Genomic DNA, 13,623 nt, shown 5'->3' on the forward strand with positions numbered 1-13,623 from the left:
ACCTTTCCTGAGGGGATCTATAGCCATTGGATTATACCTATTTATATTGATTTTCTTCCTTTGTAGCTACCTTCATATGAAGATTATTATAGACATAATAGTATAGTATTCTTTCTCTAGGTCTTCACTTCAAGTGTTATACTTTATTGGATAGTCTTATACCTCAACCTTGGTCTTATACCTCAATCTTTGTGTTTGTTGTAAATCTAAAAGGATGAAGCTCGAAAACTTGATTTTAGGCCCTAGGTTATAATAGACATTTCCAAATTTGCAATAGATTTTTCCTAAGATATCTCAATATTTGAAAGTTGAAATGTCTCCTTTCATATTCCCCAAATAATTTTTCCTTTTTAAATCTCCTAATCTAACATTCTCTTCATTTTAGGATTCATATTGATCTTGATTTGATTCAATCATATAAGAAACAATAAAATAATGATGGAACTAAGCCTTTTTAGAGATTGGATTTCTGCATTCATTCATACCTTTTTCTTTTGTAATAAACCTTGCTCCACTCACTTTTATTAGGTAATGAAATGGTTATCAGATGTTGGCAGATACTTCTGCTCTTATGCTTTAGAACCTAAATTGTTTTTGGATACAGAGGAAGTGTTATGCTTCACTAGGTGATCACCAGTAAGGGGGTCAGTCTTGACTGAGAGGTGAGACTCAAATAGGAATTGTATAAACAAATAACTAAAAATTTTCTATAAAGGGACCCCTTCTTTGGGTTTAGCTTTAACTAAAGATGGAGATAAAGAAGGAAAAATCCAATAGAAAGAAGGAAAAATCCAATAGGGAGAAAGAACATAACATAGTATTGATGATGATTATGAGATTTTTGAAGACATGTGATGTTGAGGCTTTTGGGTGCTTATTGACATTATTATTTTTTATTTTAATAATGAAGTTAGAACATTCCCCTCTAACTATTGGAGACTCTTTAAATTGACATTGCAGAGCTCATTGGGACATTTTTCATGACATTTAACTCATTTGCATTACAATATTTTAAATATTTATGGTAGTTTAGTTAATTTTAAGATGTTGTGTGGTATTTTGAATTTTATTAGTACTTTTGTGATATTTTGAACTTAATATCTGCTGCAAACTTGAATAAATTTGTGATTTTAAATGTTTGTGTGTGGTTGCCTTTGTTGGTCAAATGTGCTTGCAGGTCTAGGCCTCAAATTTGTTAAATCAAGATGAGGTTCCCCATTTGTGAAAAATGTTGAATGTTCTAACAAGATAATAGAAATACAAAATTATAAATAATTATTTATTTAAATATTAAATAATTAAATTGCTAAAAAATGGTAGAATCACATTGGAAGAAAACCCTAAAAATGGGCTACCTTAATAGAAAAAGTACAATTGAATTACATTAGTTAATTTAGAAAAATAATTAAATTTAGCATAATTCACATCAGATTATTTAGAAATCAAGTCATACAATATCTAACAGAGCTGAAGAATGTGTTTTTTTGGGTGTGTGGGTTCCAATTTGTATTCAAACCATATCATTCAAGTGATATGAATCCACATTTTGCAAACATCTAGGCCTTCTAGAAATTATAGGATCATTTTAGTTACATTTGAAAACACTAATCAACAATTTCCATATGTGCAGATATAAACATTAACTACAACATGTCCAATTTATTTGCAAATATATTTTCCTGTGAAGAAAGACCACACCTGACAATATGAACCTAGAACAAAGTAATGAGACAATGGCTGCATTGTGGGCTCAATTTTGAAGAAAACCTGATAAATGTTATTGTCCTTGCAAAAAGTGTAAGGGCATAAAGAATCAAAGAATTCTAATCACAATAGCCCAGAGTCATCATAGGCAACATGGTCATGTTGAAGAGGGCCACAATTTTCATCCATTTTTTAATGTGGATTTCCTACTAGAGGAACATGGAGATGTGAATATCCAAGATGAGGATAACACTTCCATGGAAGAAGATGATAATGTGCCAAAGGACATGATTGAAGAAGATGGTATTGGGGTAGGTGATGAAGAGACTCACAATGATGGTACTAGGGAATCTGATAATGATGATGAAGATGGTCTTGATATACCTTTACTTGAGAAGGCACACGAGCACTTATACGAAGGCTCCCAAACAACTCTACTCTCAGCTATAGTGTTGTTGGTGAACTTAAGGTTATGAGTGGTATATCTAATGTAGCAATGTCACGTATGCTAAGGTATTTCATTTTTGTCATCTTCAATTTTAGCATACAATTACTATTCATTATATTAACAATGCATATTTGTTGTTATATATTGATTAGTGAGTTTTTCTTACCACCATCTAACATTTTGCCTCGTTCGTACTAAGAATTATCTAACATTATGAATAAGATTGGAATGAAGTATCAGACAATACATGCATGTCCCAATGATCACATTATATATCATAAACAACATAAATTTGCAATAGAATGCCCTGATTGTCATTTTAGTAGATATTAGTCAAATCAAATAACAAAAAAAGTGCCTCACAAAGTTCTTTGGTACATTCCCTTTATTCCACATCTTCAATGATTATTCAGGTGTACTAGCTTGGCACAATTTATGGATTACCATGCATGCAATAGAATTTAGGATGATATTATGCAAATGCCTACCGATGGTTCTACATTTAAAGAGATAGAAGAAACATGGTCACACTTCAAAGAAGAACTTTAAAATCTGAAGCCTTCATTGGCAGCGGATGGTCTCAATCCATATGGAGATATGATATTTGTTTATTCAGTGTGGCCTATTTTTTTATTAATAATAATATTCCTCCTTGGATGTCCATAAAGAGGGAGCACATAATGTTGTCAATGATTGTGCTAGGTATTCTTTCATTTTATAGTTATCTAAATTAATTCATAAATAGAGCATGAAAATGGTCATAATAATTATGTAATGTTTATGTTCATTCAATTACTAGGTAAATACCAAGATAAAGATATGAAAGTGTATATTGAGCGTCTAATTGACAAGTTGTTGAAGTTATGGAATGGCATCACTATGTATGACATCTCTAGACTGATAGGACATTGGCAATTTCAATTCCATGCAATGCTTGTATGGAAATACATGATGCCTCTAGGCTAACTCATTTGTGTAATATGTTATATTGTTAAGATCACATGTTTTTGCTCTCTTATAGTGCTTATGCATTACTATCAAATGCTTAAGTTGTGCATGATAATTGTACATGATCCAATTATACATGATCTTTTAGATCTTCAGACAAAGGGAAAATTCGCATGTCTAGTTTGTGGTCCAAAGATGAAATCTTGTCATTCAAGAAGTTTAGAAAAGTAGGTGTTTGATGAGTTTAGACACTTTCTCCCAAATAATCATAGGTATTGAATTGAAAAAAAACATCTTTTCAATGGGAAAGAAGAGACATCATCAAGGCTGCGAAGAATGACACCTCATCTATGGAAGTTGGAATACGATCGACTAAATCGTCGAGGTAATGTCCAATTTGTCATCCGAAGTTTAAAATTTGTATTTTGATATTGTCTTATATTTAATAATGTTGTAAGTGATGCTCATGAAGGTCATCAAGGCATTAATGACCAACTTCCTAGAGGAATGAAAAGTTATCCTACTCAATTTAGTATGTTACCATGCTACAAGGATCTCCCAATTGTGCATTTGTTTGATGCTATGTATATTGGAAAGAATGTAACAAAGACACTATGGAAAATGTTGGATGGAAGGCATGATAGAGAACAAATTGCCAAAAAATTTAATGACATTCATGAATCCAATCATGCATTAGAAGCTTTCATTGAATTAAATAGCAATGGAGACTGCATAAATACAAGTGCCCTTCCTTTGTTATTAACAGAGCAACAAAGTGATGTATGTTTAAGTTCTGCTTGTCCTAGTGGACATGCATGCAAAATTAGCAATATTAGATTCCCACAATCCATTTGTAATGTAGGTTCATTTTGGATTTGATTGTGTGCATTTTTTAGCATCATTGTTTTAGATCACTCTCCCTAATCCATCATCAGTCGGATGAGAGAGTGCAAGATGCATGCAAAATGACATATCATACGCAATGCATGTGAACTATTTTATAGAATGCCTAAAAAAATTACACCTAAGCATTGGTCAAAATTTCTACCTTCATTAGTCAAAATTTCTACCTTTAGTGGTCCTAACTCTACCCTTCATTGGTCGTAACTTTCTACCTTCATTGGTTGAATTTTCTACCTTCTTTGGTCAAAATTTTCTTATAGTCATTGTCAAAATTTCTACCTTTATTTTGTAGAAATTTTCCTCTTCAATTGGTCAAAATCTCTACCTTTATTAGTCAAAATTTTCCACATAAATTGGTCAAAAGTTGTACCTTTATTTTTCGAAATTTTTTGCTTCCATTGGTTGAAATTTCTACCTTTATTGGTTGAAAGTTTCCACTTCAATTGGTTGAAATTTCTAACATTATTGGTCCAAAGTTTCCACTTCTATTGGTCAAAATTTCTACCTTCATTGGTCAAAATTTTGACCACTTCCTGGTTTATCTTGAGCCATGGCTTTGGATGATTTTTGACCAATACATTGGTCAAAATTATGACCAACTAGAGATTGCTTGAAATTTCGACCAGAAATTTTTCAACCAATGGGCTGTTTTAGTTTGATCAAATGTTGGTCAAAATTTGGGTCAAAATTTTGACCAATAAAGGTCAAAAAGGGGGCCTAAATGTACTAGTGTGTGAAGCATCATTAGAGCTCTTACAACGAACAAAATGAGCCATTTTACTAAATCTATCTACAATAACAAAAATACTATCAAAACATTGTCTTTTCCTTGGAAGACCTAAGAAAAAATTCACGCTCACACTGTTGCATGGCTTGGTTGGAATAGGTAAGGGCTGATAAAGAACTTGATTTTTCTTTACTCCCTTTTGTCTTTGATATATTGTGCAAGTCTCAAAAAATCTTTTGACGTTAGTAGATAACTTGGGTCAATGATAGTTTCTCCTTAGAAGTTCTAGAGTTTTTTCAATCCTAAAATGACCTCCTAATGTGTCACAATACTTCTCTTTAATTACGTTTTCCCTCATGGAGCATATAGGAATGGAAATTTTTCCTCCTTTGAACAATAGACCATTTTACAACAAATATTCAAACTATATTGTGTTATATGCATCAGATAATGTAGGGAAAACCTTATGAATTTCTCCAAAGTCTAGATCATCCTTATATAACTACTTAAGGGCATATATCCCCATGCTCTACACTTATACTTCTTCCACCAAGGTGACTCTCCTAAAAAGAACATCTGCTACTTCATTTTTAGTACCTTTCCTATGTTTGATTGAACATATGAAGGCTTGGAGCTGCTCAACCCAATTCATGTGTCTACAACTTAACTTGTCTTAGCTATTCAGGAAGTTTAGTGAATGATTGTTTGTATAGATAATGAATTCCTTAGGAAGAAAGTAGTTCCCCCATTTCTTTAGAGCCTAGACCATAGCATATAGTTCTAGGTCATATGTGCTATATTTATTCTTGGCATCATTTAGTTTTTTAGAGAAGAAAGTCACTAGTCTTCCCTCCTACTAGAGAACCACTCCTATGGCAAGGTTACTTCCATTAGTTTCTACTATGAACACAGTGTTGAAGGTAGGTAGTTCCAAGATTGGATATTGTGCTACCCTACCTTTCAAGTATTCAACACACTCATCTGCTTGAGTAGTCCATTGAAACTTTATTTTCTTACCTCCTTTGATGGTATCCAAGCAAGGTGCACATATGTGACTAATTTTTTTGAAATATTTCCTATAGAATGTTTCCAATCCATGGAAAATTTTGACTTCCCCTGTTGCTTTAAGTGTTGATCAATTGAGGGGAGCCTTGAACTCTTTAGGATCCATCTTCAAGGTACTCTTTGAGATGAAAAAGCCCAATAATGTCAATTCTATCTGCATGAATGCCCATTTTTCAAGGTTGATTTCCAACTTCTTTTCTTGTAGCTCTGAAGGACTAGTTCCAAATGTTTCATGTGTTCTTCTTTGGACCTATTGAAGATCAATATGCCATCAAGATAGATGACCAAAAACTTACCTATGAATTCATGAAGTACTTCATTCATCATCCTTGTGAAGGTGCTAGAGGCATTACTTAGACCAAATGGCATGACAAGCCATTCATATAACCCTTCAGTGGTTTTAAATGTTGTTTTCAAAACATCTTTAGGCCTAATCCTTATCTGATGATAGCCTAATTTAAGGTCTATTTTGAAAAAGTAACATGCTCCTCCAAGTTGGTCTAAAAGATCTTCAATCCTAGGTATAGGGAACCTATACCTTATGGTTATTTTTTTGACTTCCTTCGACTCAATGCAAAGTCTCTATTTTCCATCCTTTTTAGGGGCCAAAACATTAGGGAATGCACAAGGGCTAAGACTCTTTTGAATGAGTCCTTTTGCCAATAGATCATTGATCTACCTGGATACCTTTACATTTTTATTATGGGTAAGTTTATAAGTAGCCTTTTTGGGTAGAGAAGCATATGGTATGGAGTTAATAAAGTGTGAGATGTCCCTCAATGGTGGGAGTTAATATGGAGTATCTCCAGCAGGTATCTGTTTGAACTTTTGTAATAGATCATTTACTTCTTTAGGCACTTCTTAGTTGACTACTTGCATCTTAGGTTTGAGGACTAGGGCATACCCTGTTTGAGAGTCTTTGATGGTATTCATCATCTCTTTTTCACCTACAATGAAAACTAACTATTCTTTGGGTTTCTCTTGGTGAGGGCCAGGGTTGGGAAGAAGATTCTATTTATGACCATCTTTGGTGATTTGATATTTGTTAGTAACACCATCATGTTTTTCCTTAAGGTCATACTACCATGGACGATCTAGTAGAAGGTGAGAAATGTCCATGTCCACAATTTCATAAAGGACTCTATCCTTATAATATTTTATTTGAAAATCTACCCAAGTGTATTCATTTATCAATGTTTGTTGCCCTTTGGTTAGCTAAGATACATGGGAGGGATTAGGGGGTGATATTCTTTCTAGACTCAATTTATCTACCATTTCTTTAGAAAAACTCGAATCAATAGCTACCTTACATACCTTTCCATGGCTTTTGCAGTTGGTTTTGAAGAGAGTTTTCCTTTGTGGAGGTTCTACTGGTATGGGTTCTTAGATAAACATCCTCTTCATCATGAGAGTAGTCCCTTCTTCACCAGTAAAATCTCAAACACTTTCATCATCATCATATTCTTGAACAAGGTTAGTTCTATCTCCTTGGTTGTTCTACTTCTTACGGAATTTATTTGTATAGTGGCCCATCTGGTTACAATTGTAGTACTTGATCTACCCATTATTTTTTTCCACTATTTCATCTCCTTCCTTAGTATCCACCTCTTGAACTACTCTCACCTTGGGTATTCTCCTTGTTAGGATTTCCTTAAGGTCTGTTGCCTTGTATTCCTTTTTCCCCAAAGGTTAATTTTCCTTTATCATTATTTCCCTTATTTCTACCACCTTGTTCATTTATCCTCTTGAACTTTTCTTCAACCTTGAGTGCTAATTGATAGCACTAGTTTACAATGGTAGGGCTTGTCAAACTTAATTCATCTTGGATGGAAATCTATAGTCCTTGCATATACCTTGCAAATTTCACACTTTCAAGTTCAAAAAGCTTGGATTTCATCACCAACTTCTAAAATTCCTCTATGTGGGTAGGGATGTCCATCTCTTTCTTCCTCAAACTCATTTTCTTCTTATGAAGTTTAACTTATAATCGTCAGGGACATATGACTCTCTTAGTAGAACCACCATCTTCTTCCATGTGGTGACTGAATTATTTTCATTTTTCACCCTATAGTCTTAAGTGAAGTTCCACCATGTGAGTGCAGAGCCTTTGAGTAAAGACTTGGTACTTTGGTTCTCAAGGATGTCTTCACAATCAAAGAAATTGGTTAAGGCATCTACCCAATCCATTGTAGCCTATGGGTCCATCTTCCCATTGCATATGGGAAAATAAAGCTTCGCATCCATGATTCTCCTCTCCATAGATTTTAGACTCCTCGCAAGTAGCCTCTGGTCAGTAGGACATTCTTCTTGATCTTGCTTAAGGTGTTCTTCATCACTCCCTTGTCTAACTTCTTCAGATTTTTCACTAGTTTTGTTACAAAGCTCTTCCTTAATCTTATCCATCTCTTTCCTCATCAACTCCATCTCTCTATCTCTTTGTTCATCTTGCCTTATCTTCTATTCTCTCAATATTTCATAATCTCTACACTGGTCATCCTTGAAGATAAAACTCCTTCATCTTCTCCTTTCATTTCATGGTGTTGTCAAATTTCTTACCCTAAGAGATCTTAGGTTGCTTTGATACCACTAGATGTCAAGCTCTCCCTTAAACAAGAAAAAATATTGTGGTGTGGCCTTGAATTAATTCAAACACCCCAAAATGGAGTCAAGAAAGGGCTCTACACCTTTGAAACAAAGTTACACAAAAATATATCCTAGGCACCCAAAAGATCACAACTAGGTCTTAAGCATAAAATCCCCAAATACTAGTGTACACGATGTAAACATGTATTCATAAAACTTTAGTGTAGAATGAAAATAGACTGATGAAAAAATAGACTAGACCCAAGATATCATCATCATAATGTAATCTCTACCAACATCTCATGTTTCCCTAACTACAAATACCAAAATAGCTCTTAGACCAGTATCTTAGTGATAGTTCTAGAATGGGAGTATGCTAAAAATGTAGATCTATAAGAATGCATGCAAGATCTATGACTATAATGCAAATTTTATGCTATCAAAATAGATATGCCACAAGCTAACATGCAATGAATGATGATAAATAACACAAAAGAAATACTAAAATTCTATGAACTTGCTAAAATGATGAAATAAAATGTGCCCATAGTGTAGATGCGTAAAAGTTAGGTACTTTTGCTCTTGGATTTCCCTCCTATTTATAGGATTTCGAAAGGGGTTGGGGTAAGAATCAGGATTTTCAACTTTGACAAGTGGGTGAAAGTGAAACTAAAAATATATCATAAGAGACCAAGAGGAAGAGTCCAATAAATTTGGTTTTGAAAATAATTGAGGATATTTTTAATTCGTTTAAAATGAAAAAGGGAGATTTTAAATTTTGTGAGGATAAATGATTTCTTTGATTTAATAACTATCTTATTCATTCTCAACACTTTTTCTTTTTCTTTCTCCTTTTTTGAATTTCATTTTATGAATTTGAATTATTTTTCTCCTCTTTTAAAATTGATTTTGGTCTTGTCGATTTGATTGGTGATTAATGAGATAATGTGATTTTTGATTTGAAAGTCTATTGTGTTTCTTCTAATTCCCTCTTTCATTTGCACGGATTGATTAGAATTGAATGATTTTAGTCTTTGCCAATTGTTGGGTGTCTACAAATACCCCTCTTTGAGCTAATATGCAAAGCATATTAGTTCAAAAAATGTCTTAATTTTATGATTTTAGGTCAACTTTTGATGATTGGGTGTCTTGTTTGATGATATTTTGACATTTTAGAGTTATCACGGTATCTATTTGTTCATGGTTTGATGTATGATCATTGACGATTTGATGTTTTCGTTGTCATTGATTTGATGATTGGTGTTGTGATGTTATTGCTTGGATACCTTGGTTTTGGTAGATTTGATGTTTGAAATTGTTGAAAAATGGATGCCCTAGTTTGATTTGATCTTTAAAATTTGGTTGTGGTAGGATATTTTTGATATTTTAGAAAATTTTGATGCCTTGGTATACTACCCCCTCAAAAAGTGAAATTGTAAAAAAGGATGTGTGAAATAGGGATATTCCAATTTTATTTGTGAAAATGTTTGTTAAGAATAGTTGATAGGGAATGTGTAGTCACAAAGTGATGTGTAGAATCAATCAAGTAATGTTGATAGATAGAAAAAGTGCCCTCCTTAGGATACAAAGTAGGGAAAACTAACATGTCCATCTTGGGATACAGAGTATGACAAATAACTGGTTCAAGATAGAATCATTAACTGAATAGCTAGATTTTGAGATTTGATTAATATAGGATGATCACTTGCAATGAAAAACTAATGTTGTTGTTCGGTGCTCAATTGTTCAAGATGGGATGAGTGCCCCTAGTGAGCAGGGACCTTCAAATCAGACATAAATAGATGATGTATGTGGTGTGACATGAAGTTGATTTGTGGAGCTTTTGTGTTCATTTTATGGACTTATCATGTATACCATCAATGATGATGACCCTTTGATGTCGATGACCTTTTGATGTTGATGATTCAATCCTTTTGATATATGAGATATTTGAGCTTTTTGATGTTTGGACTTTTGTATGCATGTGATGGTTTGAATTGATGACTATGGTAGTAGTGGATGCAGATGTACATATATATATATATATATATGTGAATGATTAATGTAGCATGACATATGGATAATGATTTTAGAATAGATGATATGTCCCAAATGATGTAATAAAAAGGTGATGTGATACTATGAATGTAATGACATGAAATGAAATGTGGTAAAAATAAAATGTGATGTAGTGAAATTGGTCATAATGGAATGAAATAAAATGGAATATAATGAAACATAACATGATGTAATGTGATGTAATAAAATGAAATATAATGACACGTAACAAAATTTAATGTGGTATAATAAAATGATTTGTAATGTAATGTAAGTGAAAGAATTGTGAAAAGTGAATCATGATGAGATGAAGGAGGCGGTAATGTGTTGAAAATGTGATAAAAATGTGATGAAATGTGGAAAAGAAATGATATGTGATGAAATACAGTGTGAGGTAATGAAATGAAATGAAGTAAAGTGAGATGGGTAATGAAATGGAATGAAATACAATAGGTAATGAAATGGAATGAAATACAATAGGTAATGGATTGAAATATGTAGTGAAATCAAATCAAATGAAACTAAATAGGTAATGAAATGCAATGAAATATCTAATGAATGAAATCATATGTTATGACATGATAGGTAATGAAATGAAATAAAATGCCAAATGAAAGAAATGACCAGAAATAAAGTGATCAGAGCTATTGTAATGAAATGAAAAGAAATTGGTGAGTGAATCAAAAATGGCAAGGAAATGGGAATCATACAATGTAATGAAGTATGATATGAGATATGATAAAAATAGGATGGTATGTAATGGAATAGGAATTAATGTAATGCAATGTAATGTAATGTAATGATATTTAATGAAGTGAAATTTGGTGTGATTTAATGCAATGTAATGTAGTGGTATGAAAATAAAATGAATATGGAAATAAAAGACGTAAATGAATGAATGTGTGGCAAAGTGTCATGGAATGGAACATGATGAAATGAGAAATATGAAAAAAGAAAAAAAAATGAAACTGTGAAGATGGGATGAAATGATATGATATGATAAATGAAAAATGGAATAAAAGGTATTGTGACCAATGAATGTGAATGAAAGTGAAAAATGGAGGGAAGCAAAATTGGTTGAGATTTGAAAGTGATGAGATGGGATGTCAGCTTTTGAGATTCAAAAGCCATGAGATAAAAGAGAGGAAATGCATGTGATAATGAACACAAAATGCAATGGTATGTGAGATAGTGAATAATGATAGATGAAAAAGAAAGTAAGTGGGATATGATGAAATGAGATTCAAAAAGCCATGTAATGCAGGAGAGGATGGGTTGTGATGATTAATTAAATCTGATACAAGGCAATAGTGACTAGAATTGTTTGAGATTCAAAAGCCACATAATTCAATAGGTGGGATGAAATATAAGATAGTGATGTGAGATAATGAAGTGTAATACATGGTGGCGATATTGTGAGGAGACAATGTCCATGATAGTTGAACATGAAAAGCTCATCTAGATATTGATGTTGTTGCCTATTATTTGATAACTAGTCATGATTTTGCTGGGTGATATCATGAAGGTTGTCTAGTGTAATCCTGACTTATGTGCCAACTGTTTGTTTTCAAGGAACCCAAGATGAAAATGCAAACTAGATGAAATGTAACTAACTGTCACTTTTTAAAGAGATGCAAAATAATTTTCATCATAGAGCACGTGATAAAAAGTGACTAAAAACAACCACCACTAGCTTAGCTATAGTGATATGAATACTATGTCACGCTAAGAAGTACCAACAAAAATGGACAATGTACATGAAAATATGACAACTATTGGAAAACAAAAACAATAGCCACAAAAGAATAAAAAAAAGCACACAAATAGTCACATGTCAAATAGAAGACCTTACCTAAGATAGTGCACAAAATTGGTTGAGGTACACATTGCTCTCCAAATGAGAGGAGGTACTTACAATGGACACCAATAAAGCACAAAACTAAAGGATCATTGGAGTTAAATAGTGAAAAAAAATTAAAAATATCATGACTTCATCCTAGTACCTCTAGTCAAGAACATCATTGAGGTACTAAAAGCACATGATAGCATATAAAGCCATTATTTGTAGACCAGGCATGATTCTAGTTGTGCATAATAGTATAGAGTTTTTTTAGTTCTGCCAAGGAGCAAGTATTGTACCAGGTGGATAAGAAAGCATGGGATGTGTCAGCAGTGATCTAGTAGTGGATGTTGTCGGGTGGTGTGTGTCAATGAGAATTAGGGTGGCTAAATGTTGGAGCCAAGGGTCAAGTGTAACAAGTACCAGTATGGTGGGGTGTAGAGAGCAGATACATAGAAGGCTAGTAAAGAACCAATCTCGAGTGAGTGATGACTATAAGTAAGTAGATAACATGGGAATAGAATAAGGCAAGGTAAAGAGTAGAATGCGATTATTGGATATATTGAGAAGTTGTAGAAATCATGCAAATGAAAGTATGTCAAACTCACTAGATCAATCACAGCAAGAGGGTGATGCTAGCCAAGGAAGGTAGATGAGGCAAGGGCGAAGAATGAAGCATGTTCGATGAACCTCCAAGGAGCTAATGGATCATTCAGAACTCCAAGTATTAATTTTGGGGCTAGGTGAGGTGAGTCGGGCAAGGCAAGGGTCAATACAACCTGAAGAGGTGGGGATTAGGGCTGATGAAATGCCCTTGTCAGCTTTAAAGATGTTGTTGGGGACTACACTGAAACAGGCACAACAAGTGATATTAGTTGATGAGCCAATGATGTAGGTTGAGAATAGTCCACCTGGGATGACAGAGAGTATGTCAAGAGTAGAGTAGGAGGAATGGGAGATAAAATATCCTAAAATATCCATTGGAGAAGCTCTGAAGGATGCAAGACATGTTGGTGGGGGTGAGGTAGTGAGCAAGACACGTTGGTTGATTAATCTTAGGATACAAGGACAAGGGACAATAGAAGGGGCAATGAGTGGTGTAAATATGGATGAGCCACTACTAGAGGTAGGATGTGAGGATCAATCATCATGAGACATGGAGGAATTCTGGAGAGTGTTAGCCGTTAAGAGACTCTAAGCACAAAATGTAGAATAGGAGGTCACATTTTTCTAGGATTGATGGAGAAGGTGTCAAAAAATGGGGCACAAATAGAGGTGAGATGGTGTCAAGTGGTGGTGGAGGTAGAGTAGGCATGGGCGTAGTCACTAGAAATGGAACTATGCATG

Source organism: Cupressus sempervirens, chromosome 10, assembly GCF_028749045.1.
Source record: "Cupressus sempervirens isolate cs-2001-9-10 chromosome 10, ASM2874904v1, whole genome shotgun sequence".
NCBI classification, from domain to species: domain Eukaryota; kingdom Viridiplantae; phylum Streptophyta; class Pinopsida; order Cupressales; family Cupressaceae; genus Cupressus; species Cupressus sempervirens.